The 17,346-nt window shown below is 39.4% G+C and overlaps 1 long non-coding RNA gene across 1 annotated transcript in view; it reads left to right on the top strand.

Moving 5' to 3' along the window:
* Window positions 1–84: 84 nt before the first annotated feature.
* LOC141413741 (uncharacterized) overlaps window positions 85–17,346 on the top strand; it is a 37,069-nt gene continuing 19,807 nt past the window's right edge. The window contains exons 1-2 of the long non-coding RNA XR_012438606.1: window positions 85–231; window positions 1,118–1,186. This is a non-coding gene — a long non-coding RNA (uncharacterized lncRNA). The remainder of the gene's footprint in view (window positions 232–1,117; window positions 1,187–17,346) is intronic.

The raw sequence follows: 17,346 nt of genomic DNA, 5'->3' as shown, positions 1-17,346 counted from the left end.
AGGAGGCCCCGCCCTCTTATGAATAGCAATAGCCTCGGCTCTGTATGCGCTCCCCTGTGAATAACTTCAATCCCTCCCAGAAGCCTCCGCGGGAAGGAGGCCCCGCCCCCTCATGAATAGTAAGGTTCTCCTAGAGTGTGCCCTCCTTCTCAGGAGTAACCAGCAGGGGTGAGGCTCTCCCAGCGCGAACCCTGGCCGCCGCCCCTCTTCCACACCAAGTTGAAGAGGAAGGTGCTGGAACCGTCACCATTTGGGGGAGGGGTGGGAGCAGGTCATGAGCCCAAACCTAGAGACCTACATACCTGCCCATTTCCCTTCTCTTCACCTATTTTGAACCAGTTCCCCGCCCCCGACAACACCCCCCACCCCCACCCCCCCCCCCGCCGCTCCTGTCCCTACAGGGCAAGTTACAAGAGTTCTCATCAAAACCTTGGCTGGGAAAAATCGTCTAAAGGTCTTTATAAAAATCTATCCGTGGCGTAGGATCCAAGGCAGATGAGTGCCTCCAAGCCTCTCAAGATGGAGTTCAAGGCAAATCTTTGTGGCCGGGCCCTCCTCCCTTGAAGGTTATCCATTCATCAGTTCAGTGACTGTTGAAGCCTACGCTGGGCCAGGCAGTGCAGGAGGCCCTAAGGATACAACAGAGAACAGGACACATAAGTTTTCTGCTGTAATGGAGTTTATTAGTCTAATGGGGAAGATAGAGTAAACAGACAAAGTGTCTACAGATGGCGAGAGCAGTGTTACAGAGGAAATAAAGCAACAGAGATTAACAAATGCTTGTAGGGACGGGGAGCTACTTTAGTTGGACCGGTTATGAAGGTACCTTTGAGGAGGTGACATTTAATTTGAGCACTAAATGGCGAAAGAGCCAGTCGGGAGAAGGACTGAGGGAAGATGGAATAAGCAGAAAATATTCTTTTGTTTTTGCGGACCAATTCCACACTATAGCCAACAAAATAAAAAGTATAAACAAAGATAAGGAAAATAAAATAAATAAACAATTACATAAAATTTAGAATTTGACATGCTGTTATATTATGTTACTTTTATCAGTTTTGACTTTGTATTATTTTGAAGCCATTTCTTTTTGTCTTGTCTCCAACATTTTTTCTAGGTCCTTGACAAGGACTGAGCCCCTAGGCAGTGGGCCAGGAGCGCATAATGGATACAAAGATTCTGACTGGTAAGAATTTTAAGATTTTTATCCAAATGCCTTGGGAAGTCATTGAGTTTCAAGCAGAGAGTGATATGATCTGACTTACATCATTAAAAGATGTCTTAGCTTTTATGTGAAGAATGAATGAGGTTGGTGGAAGTGGAAAAGTACAATCTAGGATATTGTTGCAGGACCATGGAAAAGAGAGGTGTTTAAGATGTATTTTGGGGATAGAAATAACTGAATTTTTTGATGGATTGGATATGGGGGCAGGGAAACCAAGGAGAAAGGGATGATTCCCAGGTAAGTGTGTGAAAATTAAACCCATTTACTGACATATACAAGAAATGGGGAGTTTTTCTAGTGGAGAATTTAGTTTATTTACTTGTTTTTACAGTGCTTGGGATGGAACCCAGGGCCTCACCAGTTTTCAGCATTAAAGGAACGTTAACATTCAGTGGCCGGAAAAAGGAAGGCAAATTCTTATCAGAGATTGAAAAGGGGTATACAGTGAAGTAAGCTGGAGAAAACCAGGCAAATACGGAGTCCCAGAATCCTGAAACAGGTGCTTCAAGAATTGGGAGTAGGCAATGTGGTGGCTGAAGCAGGAGGATCATGAGTTCAAAGCACAGTGAGTTAAAAGCTAGCCTGGACTATGTAGAGAAACTCTGTCTCAAAAACCAGTTAAAAAAAAAGGAAGAATGGAGAGTGATCTCGGCATAGTGGCAAGTGCCCATAGCCCCAGTAATACAGGATTCAAGGGAACTTTTGTCCCAGTAATATGGAAATAAAAAGTGAGATGCAGAGAACATGAAGTTTCTTTTTTCTTTTTTTTTCCCCCCAATTTTTCTTATGTAGGTGCCCTCAGCCCTTTTTCTTTAGTTATTTTTCTAGATAAGGGCTGGTGTTTTTGCTCAGGACTGGCCTCAGACTTTCATTCTTTTACCTATGCCTCCCAAATAGCTGGGATTATAGAACTGTGCCACTATGCCTGGTCCTAAGATTCAGTTGTTGTTGTTGTTTTGTGGAACTAGGGTTTGAACTCAGGACTTCAGGTTGGAAAGCAGGTGCTTCAATCATTTGAGGCACACCTCCAGTCCATTTTGCTCTGATTATTTTGGATATGGGGGGGTTTCTCATGAACTATTTGCCCAGGCTGGCCTCGAACTACAATCTTCCTAGTCTCAGCCTCCAAAGTAGCTAGGATTACAGCTGTCAGCTGCTAGTGCCTGGCTAAGATTCAGGTTTTCTTTTCTTTTTCTTTCTTTTTTTTTTTCGTGGCACTGGGGTTTGAATTCAGGGCCTCATACTTGCTAGGCAGGTGCTCTCACTGCTTCAACCACTCCACCAGCCCAAGATGCAGATTTTTTTTTTTTTTACAACTATTTTTTTTTTCATTTTTCTTTTATTATTCATATGTGCATACAAGGATTGGTTCATTTCTCCCCACTGGCCCCACCCCTCCCTTACCACCCACTCCGCCCCCTCCCTCTCCCCCCCCCTCAATACCCAGCAGAAACTATTTTGCCCTTATTTCTAATTTTGTTGTAGAGAGAGTATCAGCAATAATAGGAAGGAACAAGGGTTTTTGCTGGTTGAGATAAGGATAGCTATACAGGGCATTGACTCACATTGATTTCCTGTGCGTGGGTGTTACATTCTAGGTTAATTCTTTTTGATCTAACCTTTTCTCTAGTAACCTGTTCCCCTTTTCCTATTGGCCTCAGTTGCTTTAAGGTATCTGCTTTAGTTTCTCTGCGTTAAGGGCAACAAATGCTAGCTAGTTTTTTAGGTGTCTTACCTATCCTCATCCCTCCCTTGTGTGCTCTCGCTTTTATCATGTGCTCATAGTCCAATCCCCTTGTTGTGTTTGCCCTTGATCTAATGTCCACATATGAGGGAGAACATACGATTTTTGGTCTTTTGGGCCAGGCTAACCTCACTCAGAATGATGTTCTCCAATTCCATCCATTTACCAGCGAATGATAACATTTCGTTCTTCTTCATGGCTGCATAAAATTCCATTGTGTATAGATACCACATTTTCTTAATCCATTCGTCAGTGCTGGGGCATCTTGGCTGTTTCCATAACTTGGCTATTGTGAATAGTGCCGCAATAAACATGGATGTGCAGGTGCCTCTGGAGTAACAGTCTTTTGGGTATATCCCCAAGAGTGGTATTGCTGGATCAAATGGTAGATCGATGTCCAGCTTTTTAAGTAGCCTCCAAATTTTTTTCCAGAGTGGTTGTACTAGTCTACATTCCCACCAACAGTGTAAGAGGGTTCCTTTTTCCCCGCATCCTCGCCAACACCTGTTGTTGGTGGTGTTGCTGATGATGGCTATTCTAACAGGGGTGAGGTGGAATCTTAGTGTGGTTTTAATTTGCATTTCCTTTATTGCTAGAGATGGTGAGCATTTTTTCATGTGTTTTCTGGCCATTTGAATTTCTTCTTTTGAGAAAGTTCTGTTTAGTTCACATGCCCATTTCTTTATTGGTTCATTAGTTTTGGGAGAATTTAGTTTTTTAAGTTCCCTGTATATTCTGGTTATCAGTCCTTTGTCTGATGTATAATTGGCAAATATTTTCTCCCACTCTGTGGGTGTTCTCTTCAGTTTAGAGACCATTTCTTTTGATGAACAGAAGCTTTTTAGTTTTATGAGGTCCCATTTATCTATGCTATCTCTTAGTTGCTGTGCTGCTGGGGTTTCATTGAGAAAGTTCTTACCTATACCTACTAACTCCAGAGTATTTCCTACTCTTTCTTGTATCAACTTAAGAGTTTGGGGTCTGATATTAAGATCCTTGATCCATTTTGAGTTAATCTTGGTATAGGGTGATATACATGGATCTAGTTTCAGTTTTTTGCAGACTGCTAACCAGTTTTCCCAGCAGTTTTTGTTGAAGAGGCTGCTATTTCTCCATCGTATATTTTTAGCTCCTTTGTCAAAGATAAGTTGCTCATAGTTGTGTGGCTTCATATCTGGATCCTCTATTCTGTTCCACTGGTCTTTATGTCTGTTTTTGTGCCAGTACCATGCTGTTTTTATTGTTATTGCTTTGTAATATAGTTTGAAGTCAGGTATTGTGATACCTCCTGCATTGTTCTTTTGACTGAGCATTGCCTTGGCTATTCGTGGCCTCTTGTGTTTCCATATAAATTTCACAGTAGATTTTTCAATCTCTTTAATGAATGTCATTGGAATTTTGATGGGAATTGCATTAAACATGTAGATTACTTTGGGGAGTATCGACATTTTTACTATGTTGATTCTACCAATCCATGAGCATGGATTCTATAGTCTTCCTCAATCTCTTTCTTCAGAAGTGTATAGTTTTCCTTGTAGAGGTCTTTCACATCTTTTGTTAGGTTTACACCTAGGTATTTGATTTTTTTTGAGGCTATTGTAAATGGAATTGTTTTCATATATTCTTTTTCAGTTTGTTCATTATTAGTGTATAGAAATGCTAATGATTTTTCTATGTTGATTTTATATCCTGCTACCTTGCTATAGCTATTGATGATGTCTAGAAGCTTCTGAGTAGAGTTTTTTGGGTCTTTAAGGTATAGGATCATGTCGTCTGCAAATAGGGATATTTTGACAGTTTCTTTACCTATTTGTATTCCTTTTATTCCTTCTTCTTGCCTAATTGCTCTGGCTAGGAATTCCAGTACTATGTTGAATAGGAGTGGAGATAGTGGGCATCCTTGTCTGGTTCCTGATTTTAGAGGGAATGGTCCAAGATGCAGATTTTAATGGAGACTTTTTCTCAAGAAGAAGAGGAGAGAGGGAAGGGAAAGGGGTGTGTGGGAGATAGCACTGACAAAGATCAGTCTTCTGCCAGACAGAGGAATAGGTCCCTTTATCAGGTTGTTGGAGTGGTCCAGGGTCCATTAATTTTCTACTAGTCATGAGGATGAGATTTTTAAAGATGTTTCTTCCTCATATAAGATATAGATTAGTGGACCTGTTCATCTTTGGGAACATCATAGTGCTACCCTGCACCTGGTAAGTAAGTTCTGTCCTTGGCACAAGAGTGTATGGAAGTGGATGAGGATAAGGAATGGTCACATCCCCACATTGTCCACAAAGTTGGGAAGAGACATATTTTTACTTTTACAGAATAGGAATTAAGGGCTTGATAACCTGTCTATCTCTTGTCCCCACGAGGGTCTCTTTCTCCTTCGCCAGCACTAGGGAGACTGAGGCAGGAGAATCACTTGACTTCAGGGGTTTGAGGTCAGCCTGGGCAAAAATTAAGACCCTAAGAACCCCTCAAACAAAAGAAAAAAGAATGGGGAGTAGTCACCTGTGACAAGTGCTGCTGAGCTCAGTGCTCATCTGTGCCTGATGACTGTGGTAGTGCAATTTAATTTTGGTAGAAATACAGTACTATAGTCCCTCCTTGCCATTTCCATCTTAAGAACCTGTGGTGGCCAGGCACCAGTGACTCACAGCCACAATGACAGTGTAGTCTCAATTTAGGAGTTAGTTGACTTGGTAATATGTCAAACACACACATACCTGCCCAGATGTAGGTGGAGCTGGTGTTTTTGTTGATGCTCAGAATCTTGCAAGGATCCAAATGTAAGATGACTGAACAATTGCCCTCTGTGGGCAGAAAGATTGTTTGCAATTTAAAAAATTTGTTTTGAAAATTATTTATTTTTATTTGTAGTTGTCATAGGGTTGGAATGTCCAGCCCTGCTCCAGAGACCTCTGGGCAAGGACTGAGGGGGACTAGAGACTGAGTTAATCCCTGGCCAGTGAGTTTATCACTTGTGTGAATAGAGCAGAAACCTACATCAGAGCCCCTAAACAGAGCTGGCAAATGACTCAAGTGGTAGAGGGCCTGCCTATCAAGCATGAGGCCCTAAGTTCAAACCCCAGTATTGCAAAAACAAAACTAAACTAAACAATAGGGTAAGGAGAACTTTTGGTTTTGGGAACACACAGAGGTGTGGGGAGGCTTGGCTCTCCACATAGGAAACTGAAGTTCTTCATATGCCCTCTCCATACCTCTCCATATACATCTCTTCCATTTGAGCTATTTTATTTAATGAAATAAATACATATTATTTTATTGAAATAAAATATGAAAATCTTGAATACCTTTGGCTGCTGTGTGATGAACTTACATTTTCACTCCCAAATTCCAGAGTAGTAAGAGAGCTGGCCTAAATTATTCAAGAACAGCTGTTTCCTGCTATATTATGTAGAAACTTTAGGGAAAGAGATTTCACAAATTATTTCTTCCTCTTCTTCTCCTCCTCCTCGTCCTCCTCCCTCCCCCCTCCTGTTTATTCCTTTTTAACAGACAGTACTAGGGATTGAATCCAGTGTTTTGTGCATGTTAGACAAATGCTCTACCCTTTGAGCCATGCCCCAGGCCCTTTTTGCTAGATTATGTTTTTGAGTTGTGGTCTCACTACCTTTACGTGGGGTTGGCTTCAAACTAGTGATCCTCCTGCTTCCACCTCATGAGTATCTGGGATTACAGGTCTGCACCACTATGCACAGCTCACAAATTCCTTTGATTAAAACTGTATAGGGTTTGGGGGTTGCAGCTCAATAGTACAGTGCATGCTTAACATGTGTGAGGCCCTGGCTTTACTCTGTAGCATCAAGAAGAAAAACCCATCTAATATACATGTTTTTCCATAAAAGCATTAAAAATTCCCATATACAAGTCTCCTTACTCCCCCCAAATCAACCCCATCATCCTACTACGTGGTAATTACTGATAACACTCTTGGTATATTTTCTTTTTGGTGGGATATTTTCTGACATGTTTGTGTTTGTGTGTGTGTATGCACACAAATAAATGTGTACATAATATATGAATGTATATACATATATATGATTATTTTTATGAGCCGACAGTATTTCTTTATAAAGACACATATGAATTTGTTTAACTGCTCTGCATCATTAAATTGTTTCCAATATTTTTTCCTATCTAAACAATGCTGCAATGTGCACTGTACATATTTTTCTTGGGATACATTTTAAAAAGTTAATTTCAGGTTTTAAAAGTATATCATTAAAACAAATAATAAAAGTATATCATTCAGCACACCTAATTAGCCTAGAGATTGAGCAACACTCTGGAGAAAGCAGATAAAAACCTCAGACTGCGTCACTTCTCTGGCATCCTCTTTTGGGACCTCTCCCAGTTCTGGGAGCTCTACTCTTTGGTACTTTTTCTATCTCAATAAAGTCTTCCACTTTACTAAAAAAAAAAATATATATATATATAATATATAATATATATATCATTCTATGTCTATTAAAAAAAAAAAACCCAAACAAACAGGGCATGGTTGGTAGAGTGGTTCAAGTGGTAGAGTGCCTGCCTAGCTAATCCTGAGGCTCTGAGCTCAAATTCCAGTACCACCAAAAAACAAGTTTTAAAAAACCAGGACTGGGGATGTAAAAAACAGTGATAGGTCACTTGTTTAGCGTGTACACCAGGCCCTGGGTGAAATCCCCAGCACCACATAAAAACAAACAAAAAAGCACTTTTGCTGGAGGTGTAAGCATGCCTAGCAAGGGGGAAGCCTTACTTAGTTCAAACCACAGTTTGAAGGGGGGAAGGGAGGAAACCCAAGGGCTGGGGAAGTACCCACTGACAAATGAATGGATAAAAACTAACGTGATGCATTCTTACAATGGAATATTATTCAGCCTTGAAGAAAGGAAATTAAATTTTTTTTAAGAAAGGAAATTCTGACATATGCTACTACATGGATGAACCTTGACAATATCTTTATGCTAAGTGAAATAGATCAGTCACAAAAAGACAAACATTACCTGATTCCACTTATATAAGGTAGTTAGAGTAATCAAAGTGTCAAAATCACAGAGATACCATCATAGAGGCAACACTATGCTCAGTTTTTCTTATACTTTTGTCTGTTTAACTTCTTTAAATACTAATAGTGAAGCCTATCATTCATGCTTCTTTTTTTATCTTTCATGTTTTTATTAAAAATATGTGTATTTTTCTTTTCACTCTATATTTCTAAAGACAAGTCATCTGAATCACAAAAATTTCTAGCAAAAATGACATTTTTGGGCTGGGGGGACGTAGCTCAAGTGGTAAACTGCCTGCGTGGCAAGTGCAAGGCCCTGAGTTCAAACCCCAGTACCACAAAAAGAAAAAAAAAAGACATTTCAAGTGATTTGCATAGGGCAACTGGAAAAAATACACAGACAGTGCCTCATATACATTATTTTGACTTATGATGGTGTGAAAGTAATAAGCTTTCAGTCAATAGAAATCACAGTTTGAATTTTGAAGTTTGTTTTTTTCCTGGGCCAGCGATGTGCAGTGTGATGGTATGTTGTGATGCTGGGGAAGGACCTGCAGCTCTCAGTCAGCCATGAGATCCTGGGGAGGGAGAGAAACAACTTACTCTACAGTATACTGTGTGATTAAGCTGTGATGTTTTAAATGCATTTAATACACTGGGATTTGAACTCAGGCTTCACACTTGCTAGGTAGGCACTCTACCACTTGAGGTTTGAACTCAGGGCCTCATGTTTGTCGAGCAGGTTCTCTACCACATGAGCCGCTCCACCAGCCTTATTTTGTGTTGGGTATTTTCGAGATAGGGTCTTGCAAACTATTTGCCCAGGTTGTCATCGAACCTTGATCCTCCTGATCTCTGCCTCCTGAGTAGCTAGGACTACAAGTGTGAGCCACTGATGCCCAGCTTTAAATGCATTTTTGACTTTAATATTTTCAACTTAAGATGGGTTTGTTGGTAATATAGCATCATTGTAAGTCAAGGAGCATCTGTGCTAACAAGAAAAAATACATATAAACTAAGGGTATGTGGAACTAGGAACTGTTGCATAGATCCCTTAGAATATAACGTGATGATGAGATTTCATACAAAAGTAGGCTTTAGCAGGAGAATGGTTTTTAGGGTTGGAAAAAAATTCTTCACTTTTCAGGCAAGGACACCCAGCCCAAGGAGGTTAATGTCTTTCCCAAGGTTTTTAAGCCCCATAATCCTGGCATGCAGCCAATTTGAGCAATTACATGTCAAATTTGTATGGAAAAGTGCTATTTATAAATGTCAACTATAAGATAATATGTGCAGTATTATACTATTTTAAGAGAAAAATGTATATGTAATATACAGTATACTGACAGGAATGACACTATTAACATGTCAACAGTATTTATTTTTGCATGACAAGATTAAGGGAGATTTATGTTCTTTTCTCTTTGGTACATTTCTGAGTTTTCCAAGCTCTCTTTATTGAGCCTATACTATTTGTATTATTAACAAATATTTAAAATATGTGCTGTTGTACCACAAATGGAGAGATGGAGAAGGGTTGGAAAATAGTTTTGGATATTTTTAAATGAATATCATCACAAACTGAAAGATAGCCATAAATAAATGCACTGAAATATGCAGGCCAGTGACAGCTCTGTCTGGGAAACTGCAAGGCAGAAGGACAAATGGCACAGCAGTGACTGGGCAGTACCTCCTTTTCCCAAGATCTTTTCCTGACCTCCTTTCAAAAGAAGCTCCCATCCCCAGATTCAGTTTTAGAAAAACACAGGATTCTGATCTTATTACCTGTTAGGTTGCATTAAGCTCCAGGTGGCTATACAGAAAAAGCCCAGGACAATGTGAACCCAGACTTGATGGGACTGGCTTTTGACGATTCATTCAAACCCATATCTTGTTTTATGATTGTGTTATTTGACTACACTTTTAGTGTTATGGTGGGAATTCTATAAAGTAGTTTTGTTTTAAAACTTAGGGCCAACAAGTCACAGACTGGGGAGAAAAATATTTGCAAAAAGATATTTGAGCTGGGGCTGTAGCTCAGTGATAGGTCACTGAGTTCCATCTCCAGTATCACCAAACAAACAAAGACATATTTGATAAAGGACTATTATCCAAAATATAGAAGGAGCTCTTAAAACTCAACAATAAGAAAATGAACAATCTGATTTAAAAATTGGTGTCTCTGAAGAGACACCTCACGGAAGAAGATATACAGATGACAAATAACCATGAAAGAGTGATCAGTATCATATGTCATTAAGGAATTTTGTGGTTTGGGCAGTATTGGGGTTTGAACTCAGGGTCTTGCATTTGCCAGGCGGGCACTCTACCTCTTGAGTCACACCTTCAGATCCAGGAATTAAAATTTTAAACCACAATGAACTACAATTATATTCCTATTTCGTATTTGACAATACCAAATGCTTGTGAGGATGTGGAATAACAGGAACTCCTATTGGTTGATGTGGGAATGCAGAATAGTGCAGCCATTTTGGCAGATAGTTTGGCAGTTTCTTACAAAACTAAATATACTCTTACCATATGATCTAGAAGTCACACTACTTGGTATTTACCAAATGAATTGAAAACTTAGTCTACTCAAAAACCTGCACACAGTTATTTATAGCAACTTAATTTGTAACTGACAAAGCTTGAAGCAATCAAAGTGTTCTTTGGAAGGTGACTGAATAAATAAACTGTGTTTTATTCCAACAATGGAATAGAAATTCAATTCAGTGCTAAAATGAAATAAGCTATCAAGCCATGAAAAGACATGGAGGAGGGGCACCCTCTTTTGGCACCCTACCCCCAACTCTGGGGGCTCTACTCTCCCACTTTACACTTTTCTATCTCAATACACTTTCTGCTTCACTCTCACACACACACACACACACACACACACACAAAAGACATGAAGGAAACTTAGATGGATATTACTAAGTGAACCAAGTCACTTTGTAGGGTCTGGTGGCTCACTCCTGTAATCCTAGCCATTCCAGAGGAGATCAAGAGGATCAAGGTTAGAGGCCAGGACAGAGAAGAAGTTCACAGGAGCCCATCTCAATTGCTAAAAAATCTGGGCAAGGTGGTGCATGTTTGTCATCTCAGCGATATGGGAATTGTAAATAGATTCAGGCCCACCCAGTCATAAAAACAAGGCCTTATTCGAAACATAATAAAAGCAAAAGGGGCTAGGGGCTTGACTTAAGTGGTAGAGTGCCTACCTAGAAAGTGCAAGACCCTGAAAAGGCCACATAGTATGTGATCCCAACTATAAGACATTCTGGAAAAAAACAAAACTATGGAGACAGTAAAAAGATCATGGTTACAGAGATGGTATGGGGAGGGAGGGGTGTACAGGTGGAACACAGGATTCTGAGGGCAGTGAAAACACTGATGTATAATGGTGCATACCTGTCAGTATACATTTGTCAAACCCCATGGAATATGCACCACTAAGAGTGAACCCTATGCTAGCTATGGACTTTGCGTAATAATGACACTCAATGACTCGTATTGATTATAACAAAGGAACTGCCCTGGTGGGGGCGGTAGACTGTGAGGGTGGCAGGGGGTATATGAGAAAGTAGCTGAGCATTGTTCCTCTGCTCTCGTGCTTTAGCACGACAGTGTTTCAAAAATCTTTAAAAGATAATTTAAACAAAGTATTTTTTCTGTTCTATTAAATATTTTTTATCAGACCTCATGAATGCAATACTAAAGACAACTATTAAATTAAATTCTATGTGAGTCACTTGGCAGAACAGTCACCATAGAACACTAGTCAAGTATGAAAAATACTTGCATGTGGGAAAAACTGCTAAAATACTAATTTCCAGGTGGTCAGAGTTCAGGCTTCACTCATTTGGAATGTGTTACAAATTGAAAACAGTAAAACTTGGAAACCCCAGAAAGCTATAATTCTTAGTAGTTGGCTAAGATCACTAAGCAAACAAGCCATGGTATTAGAAGGACTGAGTGTGGTTACTGAATAGAGCTCATTTTCCAACAGCGATGTGTGCTACGATGTTTCCAGCAGGTGGGAGAAGAGAGCTGTATAAGATTTAATACGTTTTTCAAATGAGGTTTGGGGGAGTCCTAAACGTAGAAAACTGGGAACCGCTTAGCTGAAAAAGAACACTTGACTTTCTTAAACTCTTCATTACAAATAAATTCCTTGAACCATGTCAGGCTATGCAAATTCATTTATAATTATATTACATTCAGTACAAATGAATTTAATTAGACATGAAAAAATATATTAAGATATTGTAGAAAAATCTTTGGAGTATTTCCAGAACTTTTCTCCCTTTTTTATTAAAACCTTGAATAAAGTCCATCTGAAAGCTTTTTCTCTGTTGTCTCTCTCTCTCTCTCTCTCTCTCTCTCTCTCTCTCTCTCTTTCCCCAGTACTGAAGATTAAACCCAGGGCCTTGACCATGCTAAGCAAACCTGCTAATACTGAGTTACCTCCCCTGCCCTCTTTTATTTATGTTTTTATTTTGAGACAGGGTCTTGCTATATAGTTCAGGCTGGTCTTGAATTTGCCATCCTCTTGCCTCAGCCTCCCAAAATAGCTGGGATTACAGAACTTGGCCCTGCCCATCTGAAAGCTTTCTAATGAGCAGTACACAGGGAAAGAACAAGATTTGATTCCTCATTCCTGTGATACCTGTTATCTCACCTTGAATACATTATGCAGGTGTTCTGTTCTTTTGTAAAGTGGAGCTATAAGATGTAGCTGATAGGGCTATGGCAAGGTTTAAATGAGATCATATTTGAAATGCACTTTGCTCATATACAGAGGCTGGGTACTTACATTTTTAATAGGACTGTCAGAATACAAGTCACCCAGTTTAAAAAAAAAACCTTTTTCTTTTGAAACAGGGTCTCGCTATGTAACCCATGCGCCTTGAACTCCCAGTCCTCCTGTCTTAGCCTCCTAAGAGCTGGAGTTATAGACATGCACCACCATACCCAGCTCCAGGTGAATTTTAATTTCAGATAAACCATGAACACTTTTTTTAGTATAAATGTGTCTCAAATTTTGGGTGGGACATCCTCACCCTTAAAATGTTCTACCTGTTTACCTGAAATTAAAATCGACCCAGGTGTCCTGTATTTCTCTTTGCTGAATCAAGCAACCCTACTTTTAAAAGCTTCTGATTTATCACAAAATGAAGAAACACAAAGCAGTGTTATAAAATGTGTAGAAAGTTTTTAACTATTTACATTTAAAAATTAGAATTCCAAACCAAGAAACATATAGCAGTATAACTGCTGGTCACAAGATGATGCTAGGAATTGTAACAAACATTAATTCATAGGACATAACGGAGTGTGTGGTCTAGTATTTGTACATATGCTTAAAGACGCATAACAAATGTCCTCATCTCATCTTCCATGTCTTTGTGACTGTGTTATTGATCTCATGTGCAGATAAGGTCAAAGGTGTAATTTTTTTTTAGTATATAATCCCACATAGAATTCAGGGCCTGTGCATGCTAGGCAACTGCTTTAACGGCTCCAAAGATCTCAATTTGAGGCCCTTTGTGATGCTGTGGGCTCAGCCAAAAGGCCCTGTGGATCCCCATGATAACAAGCCCCACTCACTTTCTGATATAAGAGTGGACATACTTGGAACTTCAGCCTAGAAATGTTTTCCTTGTCAAATATGACAGGCTGTTGTACATGGCTGACTGTATGTATTATTCCTTTGTCAATGTAGGAAAAAAAGGTAAGGAAGCAAATGAGCTGAATGCAGCCAGAGGACAGAGTGGCCCAGTTTGCACCCTTCCTGGTACCAGAGGAGCTTCAGCAAAACTTTAATAAACCCCCAAAGGAGGGCATGTTCTCATTTTATTTATTGATTTTTTTCCCATTAATTTTTGTTAGGATATACTCATTGTACATGGGGGACTCTTGTGACAATTCTAAATAGGCTTATATTGCACATTGGTTAGATTGCCCCTACCATCTCTCCCTCTCCCCGCCCCTGCCCCTCATGTTCTCATTTTAACCACTTACATAAAGAAGGGAATGATAGTTTGTTATGTACTAAGGTTTGTTCATCTTATTGCAAGTATCTTTTCAGTCTTTTATGGTCACCATATGGCACCACAAAAATACTAGGAAAGATTAGATAAATGCAACTAAGCTGATAGCCTCAATGTTTGATGCTGCAATAGTTCTACAAGTAAAACCAAAACATAAAAACTATGTTAATAGGATTTGTTGTAAAATTATATTTATTAAATATTGAATAGTGAAAAAAAGAACATTTGCAAAATATACATAAGGAATTTAAAAAATCAGCTGGGCACCAGTATCTCACACCTGTAATTCTAGCTACTCAGGAGGCAGAGATCATCGGGAGGATTGCAGTACCCAGCCCTGGCAAATAGTTCATGAAACCCTATCTTGAAAATACCCAAAATGAAAAGGGGTGGCAGAATGGCTCAGGGCGAAGGCCGAGCTCAAACCCCAATACTAAAAAAAAGAAAATTTAAAAAATCATGGACTGTAGTAAGGTGCTTGCCTAGCATGTAGGAGGCCCTGGGTTCCATCCCCAGCACCACAGGAAAAAAAAAAAAAAGGATCAAGATGCAGTGAACCCTCATGTCTCTCTATCTCTCAGCTTAGGAAACGGAGCACAACCAGGAGCTGGTTGCTCATGCCCTGTAATCCTAGCTACTTGGGAGGCTGAGATTAGGAGGATTGAAGTTTGAGGCCAGCCTGGGCAGTTTGTGAGATCCCATCTCCAAAATAACCAGAGCAAAATGAACTGGAGATATGGCTTAAGCGGTAGAGCTCCTGCTTTGCAAGTTCGAAGCCCTGAGCTCAAATCTGTCTCACTCCTTCCCTCCAAAAAAAGAAAGAAACTGAGCATAGCCAGGACTTCTAAAATCCCCTGGGATTCCTTCCCAGATCCTCTCTGTGCTTTCTGATCCTTTTCTCTCAGAGGGTAACCATTATCCTGAATTTGTGCTTATGATTTCATTTTTTCATTGTAGTTTTACTACATTTTTATCTTTGTAATATTTACATAATATATATGTATATATATATACATATATATGTATATGCTTCAACTATACACAAAAATAATGCGTGAAAAAAATGTATGTTCATGTCACTTGTGCTGGTGCGTGCTTGTAACCCCAATACTTGGAAGGCTGAGGCAGGAGGAAAGAGTTTGGGGCAGCCTGGGTCACATAGAGAGGCTGTGTCTTAAAAAAAAAAAAGCTGGGTGCCAATGACTCATGCTTGTAATCCTAGCCTATCTACTCAGGAGGTAGCGATCAGGAGGATTGAGGTTTGAAGCCAGCTGGGCAAATAATTCTTGAGACCCTGTCTTGAAAAAACCCATCACAAAAAAGTGCTGGTAGAGTGAATCAAGGTATAGGCTGTGAGTTCAAACCCCAGTACCCCCCCCACACACATACACACACACACACAATACAGTTTTAAAACAACAATAAAATGAATGTGTATGAATCTTGCTACTCAAGTAAGAAAATATCAACACACCTGAGAAGTCATATATACACCAACTGTATCTTCTTTCTTCATCACAAAGATAACTGTTATCGGGATGGGAATTTATATTAACTATTTTTATAGTGGCAAAATATACATAACAAAAAACATTTTTAAGTGCACAGCTCTGTGGTGTAAGTACATTCATATTGTTGTGCAGCTGTCATCACCTTCGTCTTCAGCACTTTCTCATCTTCCCCAAATGACACTCCATGCCCATTAAACAGTAACTTTGCATTCTCCCCTTTTCCCAGTCCCTGGCAACCACCATTCTACCTTCTGTTGCTATGATTTTGACTGCTCTTGGAATCTCATTTTAGTGGAATCATACCATATTTGTCTTTTTTGTGACTGGATTATTTCACTTACCACAAAATCTTCAAGGTTCATCCGTTGTAGCGTATGTTAGAATTTCCTTTCATTTTGTTTTATTTTATTTTGCAGCACTGGGAATTGAACCCAGGGCCTCACGTTTGCTAAGCAAGCCTCTACCACTTGAGCCACACCTCCAGCCCTGAATTTCCTTTCTTTTAATGACTACTATTCCATTGAATTAAATATTCATTCAGCTACCAATGAAGACTTTGGTTGCCTCCACCTCTTGGCCATTTTGAGAAATGCTGCTATGAGCATGGGTGTACAAATATCAGTTTGAGTCCCTGCTTTTACTTCATGGAATTTTGGGATCGTATTTTTTCTATGTTTAATTTTTTTTGATGAACTACTATATTGGCTGTACCATTTTACATTCTCATAAGCCATGTACCAGGGCTCCAATTTCTCCACACCCTTACTAACACTTGTTATTTTCTGTTTTTTGATAATAGCCATTTCAATGGGGATGAAGAGGTATTTCCTTGTAGTTTTGATTTGCATTTCCTTAATGATTATCGATGCCAAGCATCTTTTTATGTGCTAATTGGTTTGTGTATCTCCTTTAGAGAAATGTCTATTTAAGTCTATTGTCCATTTTTAATTTAAATATATTTATTTATTTTACATTTTTATTAGCATGTATTAGTTATACAGGGAGGTTTCATTGTGACATTTACATATGTGCTTACAATGAATCTTGATTGAGTTCATCCCCCCATCATTCTTCCTTATCTCCTTTTTCCCTCTTAGAACAATCGTTTCATTGTTCTGTTTTCATACATGTATATAAAGTACATTGACCACATTCACCCTCCTTCACCCTCCCTCTTTAGCTGGCATCCACCCCCAGAAAGGACCTGTTTACCTTCTTGGCCTCCATTGTTAAATGCATAGTGGTTGTTCAAAGGAGTTTCGCTGTGTAGTTCCCACATGCATATACTGTACTTGAATTTGATTACCCCCTCTATTGTTACTCTTTATCATCACCCTGATCCCCTATTATTCAATAGCTTTCAGTGCACTGAAAGTGAATAATACCAAACACATTGCATCTGTGTTATTTATTTTTGAGACAGGGTCTTGCTCTGTAGCCAGATTGGCCTCTAACTTTCCATCCTCTTGCTTCAACCTCCTGAACTGTTATTCATTTTTAAACAAGGTTGTTTGAGTTGTAGAAGTTCTTTATATATTCTGGATGTCAACCCTTCATCAGATTTATGACTTGCAAATATTTTGTCTGATTCCATGGGTCACCTTTTTACTCTGTTGATGGAGTCCTTTCATGCAAAAATGTTTTAAATTTTTATGAAGTCTGACTTACCAATTTTTCTTTGTGTTTTGGTGTCATGTCCAGGAAATCATTTCCAAATCTAATCCCATGAAGCTTTCCCATTTGTTTTCTTTTAAGAGTTTAATGGTGAGCTGTGAGTGTCTCAAGCGGTAGAGCACCTGCCT

This window comes from Castor canadensis, chromosome 11 (genome assembly GCF_047511655.1).
Source record: "Castor canadensis chromosome 11, mCasCan1.hap1v2, whole genome shotgun sequence".
In the NCBI taxonomy this organism is placed as follows: domain Eukaryota; kingdom Metazoa; phylum Chordata; class Mammalia; order Rodentia; family Castoridae; genus Castor; species Castor canadensis.
The sequence above is the reverse complement of the archived record's forward strand: the minus strand, read 5'-3'. Positions and strand labels throughout refer to the sequence as shown.